This window comes from Pinus tabuliformis, chromosome 7 (assembly GCF_031772625.1).
Source record: "Pinus tabuliformis cultivar Carrire ecotype Pingquan chromosome 7, CPIR1, whole genome shotgun sequence".
Lineage (NCBI taxonomy): Eukaryota > Viridiplantae > Streptophyta > Pinopsida > Pinales > Pinaceae > Pinus > Pinus tabuliformis.
The window spans coordinates 308,360,270-308,366,493 of record NC_142293.1 but is presented as its reverse complement, the minus strand read 5'-3'; positions in this window follow the sequence as shown (position 1 = coordinate 308,366,493).

The window sequence follows — 6,224 nt, the reverse complement described above, 5'->3', positions numbered from 1 at the left end:
CGGGCCTTGACAACAAAAATAAAACAAAAAAAAGTATTCATGGGCTTGTGGAGTGATAATGCAATGATTGATACCGATGATATTTACATGAGGTCATGCACTGGTACCATGATTGGTCCTCACAAATCAGTGCATGATGGGAACATTTATCAATTAAAGCTATTATGTGATAAGTATTGTCTTATAATTGGAAATGCCATGGATAGGGAGTGCAAGGTGAGTTTAAAGAGCTCAAATGACGAATTGTTTGATGTTAGAGAGGTCATGGCATTTGAATCTCGACCCATCAAGATCATGATCGATGATACAAGCTCCGTGGGTGCTAGTCTGCTGCCAATTTTTTTAGAAAGATACTCTTAAAGCTATCAGATCACAATAGATCTCAATTATTTTATGTGTTGGAAGCTTTTGAACATAATTTTTAGCACCATTGATGTTTCCCTATTCTTCAGCTTTAACAAGGTATATATATTTCAGGTCACCTTCATGGGGACTTACATTTAGTTCACACTTTGAGATATGATAATTGGCTTATATCTTGGGTATTATTTATTATCACCAGTGCCTTTTATTTTTGTGAAATCTAATATGGAGATATTACTCCCATGTGAACAATAACACACAAGCAGGCAAGAGGAGATTGCATTGTAAATGGGTGCATTTCAGTAGAAACCAACACCTATTTTGAGTTTCATGCATGGAGGATCATGGGTTTTTTATCTTCATCCATGTGAACATTTTATAAACTTATTCATCCTCTCACTTTGTATGGGATAAGAGGGGACTGACAATGAGGCTTCTAGTTTTGAATCCCTATGCCTGAGCAAAAGTGATATCATTTTTTCACCTTGTATATGAGAGGGGGGAATTAATGATCAACTACCAATATTGAAAAGCCTAAGCGAGAGCCTAAGAAACAATGAAAACCATAACCTCAAGCTTGAACCAGAATCAAATTTGCAGTAAAATTAAAAGTTATAATGGTGATTCAATTTGCAATCATGTTCAAACCAATATTAGGGAACACTTCCTCTAGCAAAAGACTTTAGCTTCTGGCTAGACTTGGAATTGTTCCAAGAACTACAATAAGCATTCCAAAGTTAGTGGTCAGCCTTAAACCACCATAGGTTGAGACATAAATGGTCTCACTTTTCCAAGAACGATGGAGCACTTCCTCTAGTAGAAGACTTCAAATTTAAGATATATTTGGAATTGTTTGATGAACTAGTACCCTTTTCAAAGAATTAGATCTAGTTGAACATTACAACACATCCCTAAGACCAATTTCAATGCAATGGTTAACACAACACTTTTTAACAAGATTGCAATCACACCAAACTCCAGAAGGTGATGAAAGGTCTACTCCTTTCTCACCTCTCAACACTGTCATGAAGCTCCTTGCCTTAAATTATTAAAGAGGTGGTTGGTGCAATGGCTTGACATTTATTGGTCTCTACTATTAATTGAGAGTCCAAGGTCATCCTTGTTGGTCGACACAAATACCCTTACATGGACAGCTAGGTGGAATAGGGAGTTGTTATGTAGTCAAAATCATGGGTGCTATGCGTGCACAACAATTTTTTTTTTCTTTCTAATGACATATTTTCTTCTTCCCTTCTTATACAAGTGGAAAAATTTTACTCCTAATAATGCATAATGCACATTGAAAACAATGTATAAATACAAGAATTTAGAAAAATGACGTTGAATAGTTAGACATAATGGGAAAGATGCCATAATAAAATTGTTTTTTTAGGATGTTGATTCTAATTCTATTTATATTTATTATTAGGATAGCCTATTTATTCATGCATGTTCATGATCTTGTTTAAATAAAGTGAATTTATAAAATTTATGAATAACTCTAACTTAGATATTTACCTAGTATTTTAAGATTTAAAAAAAAAAACTAAACGAATGCGTTTTTTTTTATTTAATTAATTCAATTTATTAAAAAATATTAAACTTCAAATTTATAATTCCAATAAATCTGTATAAATTATTAACAAAATTAACCAAAAATACAGATTATGAAAAAATAAAACTATACAAATATCTAAAATGATCTTTCAGAACAGAATCATCTCCTGATCATCTTCCATCTCGAAAACAAATACGTACTCCAAATGCTGAAACGCAATTTTCTTTCATTGTTTAATACTATTATTATTAAAGCATAATTTTCACACTTTGTGATATTAAAAAATTGTAAATTATGCAAAAAAAAAAAAAAATGTCATTTATAAAGATCACAAAATAACAAATAGCATGACAATTTGGTACGGGAAAATTAAATTTGTTTTGAGGTTCAAAATGATCTTCGTCGAAATTTGCTGCGTGCAGATCGATCGTTACTGCGTGCAAATGAGGAGCCATTCCTATTCGTATTCATACTTCTATTTCTGGGTGGATATGCAAACCTCAGCTTTAGGGAAGGCGATTCTCTATCATTCTTGGCAAACCTGTACCCTTGTAACGCTTCCATAGCAGCTGCAGCACATTTAGGGTTTTCAAAATCCACAAAACACAGAACAACATTAACACTGGCTTCTCCTTCACCTCCATTTGCGGATTCCTTGGATTTATTGACAATCCTAATTTCTTTGAAACCCTGGAAATGGCGAAAGATGTGGGCCGCTTCTCTGCGACTGCAATCATTTGGAAGTCCCTCAACAAACAGTGTGTTCGGTGCATCTGCTGATACGTCAACATTTTCTGAACCACGAATTGGAAACTCACTACGATAATCATCATAATTATAAGGTGCAGGAGGAGGGTAATATTGTGCTTTACTTTCTCTCAATGATCGAACCCCATCTCGGTTTGTGGTGCCTCTCTCCCCGATTCGGGGGTCTTCCCAGCGACTAGTAACACCAGTGGAGGTAGCAGACAACACAGGATCATGATGACCATTCCTCTCAATTAGAAGGTGGTCATCATATTCATATTCACTGCGAGGTCGCTTGACCACCACAGACCGCAACTGCCTCTCCCTCTCTGGAATTCTTGCGCTTAAATATGTGCTCTCCATTCCTCTCTTTTTTTGAATCTCCTAAACGCTCCTCTCTTTTTTTGAATCTCCTAAACGCTCTGAAAGAACCATTGCAACGCAATGCAATAGTACAGGCAGCCGAGTAAAAAATAGGGTCAAAAAGAGACTCAGGGAAGCAGACACCCGAATTAATTTCTGGACTTTGGTGGACGAAGAATAAGAATGATCTCAGTTGTAAGTTTTGTAGTTATCACGTTGTAGATATATAGGTAAATGAAACAAGTGATGGGGAGGGTCGATCAATTACTTATAGTTGTTTTACTGCCCCGAAGGGAATGCACGCAGGTCACGCTATTTCATATTTGGCCCCTGCCCTCCTAGTGGACTTCAGCGTTGGTGTCGGCTTTCGCGGATGTGCTGCTGAATGGACCAATTTTTTCCTTTCTTCTTTTTACTATCACGATAAAATTTTTCTTTTTTCTTTTTAAAGCTATGCCGGTACTGCCTAAAAATATATTATATTAAATGATACATATTGGTAATTTCTATGATAAACAGTCAATAAATTTCCATTAATAAGTTTTTTTTGAAATGTATATTTGTTTAAATAATAATAATAATAATAATAATGTTGGTGATTTTTAAAATTTTAATATGGATTATGTCTATATGTATTTATTAATATATGAAAGGAAAAATTAGTTTGTGATAGAGAGAGGACACAAGGAAAATAACTAAAGAGCATGGGACTTGATTGCTATGTGTTTTTTTTGGATAGTTTATGTTTTAACATGTGTTGATGGTGGTAGTTAGTAAGATAAGGATATTTATTTTTCTGAGCTAGAGATTTGTTGTTAGATTTTAGATTTCTTACTTTTATATGGATAAGTCTATGTGTTTTTTTTGGATAGTTTATGTTTTAACATGTGTTGATGGTGGTAGTTAGTAAGATAAGGATATTTATTTTTCTGAGCTAGAGATTTGTTGTTAGATTTTAGATTTCTTACTTTTATATGGATAAGTCTATACACATCTTTTAGAGTACATCATCATTGGAATAGACTTATGTATCTTCCTTATGTGGGTTTTCTTATGCTATGCCCTATCTACAACCAATTATCTATCTTACTACACTAGCATATTTATATCCCTTTGTCATGTGGGACATTACCTTATCTTAAACAATTGCATATCCCTATATCGGATTTGGTTCCAAATATCACTGCATCATGCTCTTAAAAATTACATTAGTAACAAACACATCCATGTGTATATATGTGTTTGCATATGCCTAGACATTAGAGGAAGCTTCAGCCTAAAATTAGTCTCCTAAAGAAAAATAATAAAATAAGAGTTATGAATTTTGGATAGAAAAGAAGAAAATATTTTTTTTTAATTGTATTTTTTGCTTATGGCGGTTTAATCCCAAATCCCAACATTTCATGTTTAACCATCCTCGCCTAAAAGGAAAAAATAGACATAAAAACTTCATGCCCAAAATCACTACCACCTTAACTTTAAGGTTGAGGTTTTAATTGTTGTTGGGGGTCAGTGCTTTTTCTTAAAACGTTTTGTTGACCCTGTTAAGGCCCGACCATATGTCAATGCCACACCCGAGGTCAAGGCCGACTAACTAAATCAAATTCAAATCGCAAGTGAGTCTCACAATGGATTGGGGCTAACTTTTCATGCAAAGAAGTCGGGGTCAAGATGTGGGTGAGTTTGACCTACAAACCCGCCGACAATTCCACCTCCTCTAGTGAGGTTTTTACTTTGTTCTTAAAACATTTGAATATCGCTACTACAAATTTTCTCTAACCGACAATATGAGTCATCTTTCCTCCTTTGTCTCCATGCTTCCTAGTCTCAATGGAACCCAAAGGCCCAATTGTTAGAAATTAATGGAGAATAGGTTACGTAGTTATGATTTTCTCTTTATTTGACATTCAGTTCCTATTAATTAGGAATCTGCTTTTGCCTATGTATCTATTTAATTCCTGATGATTAGTGAATAAGTGAAGCGAATGCATTTGCTGGTGGGAGCTTCTGGTGATCTTCACCTGTGAGCTCCCGTGTGTTTGTCTAAACTTCTGTCTTCTGCATTTCTTATCATGGTATCAGAGCTAGATCTGAACCTGTGTTGTGAGGAAATAAAAGATTAGTTCTTAGTTTTTCCATCGTCAAGAGACTCAAGATCTGGATTGGGGCGGATCTCTGGTTTCTATCCAGTCTGATCAAGTTCACGGGTTTTGCAACCGTTTGTGCATTCTAACAAATCCAGCTTGGTTGTGCATACTCCCTTTGTTTCATATCTTCTCGCTCAGGGCCGGGTCTGCTATTCTCGGCATGCACAAGCTCAAAATCGGGAGCCTGTTGGATCTGGTGCAGAGATTCAAGGTTACGGTGGCGCTTGTCGTGCCTCCCATAGTTCCTGCCTTTGCCAAGAACACGTTGGAAGGAGGCTACGATCTGTTGCCCATTCAGATTGTGATGGCCAGCGCTGCGCCTCTCTGAAAGGAGCTAGAGGATGCATTTCTTATCAGTTGGAAGCACAAAGATCTGACGTGAAAATAGGGATCTGATTTGTTTAGTAAACCAATGGGTTTCCTGCAGCATTTGTGAAGAAGGTGAAGAGAGAGAGGTCTTTTTTACATCAACTGGTGACAGCCCTGGTGCTCTTATGAACACAACAGAAGCAGAGTTTTAGTAGTTGAGATTGGTAAAGAAAATATATGGGGAAGTTGGATATATTGTGAGTGTTAGTTGACGGGTGCTGCTTACAAAAGAAGAGAGTTTCCGTGGCATTAATGCTTTTCAGGGACGGTTTGTATGAAATTCGAATAGAGGAATAACAGAGTTTGGGGATATATCAGAACAGATCAAAAGGGTGAAATATCATTTGGGCTCTCGACCAAATCCTTTACCAGGGGAGTGTTGAGGCCTGAGCTTTTCTGGAGTGGCTGCCTGCATCTACGAGAGGTTCAGCGGGTTTGTGAATGGCAATCCAGTTACATGGATAGATAAATTGGATTATGAGCTGTTGGATATTTAGATCCAGTGCAGTTTGAGAGCGTTTTGCGCATCTTTGTCTGTGGAAGGTGAGAGGACTCTATCAGATCTGTCAATGTCACACGGTTTTTTCATCATCTGGAGTTGTTGCTATTTTGATGTGGGAATTAGTAGACATAGCTACTAGCTTTTACAGTTGCCTTCGCCAATTGTTGGTTGTCGG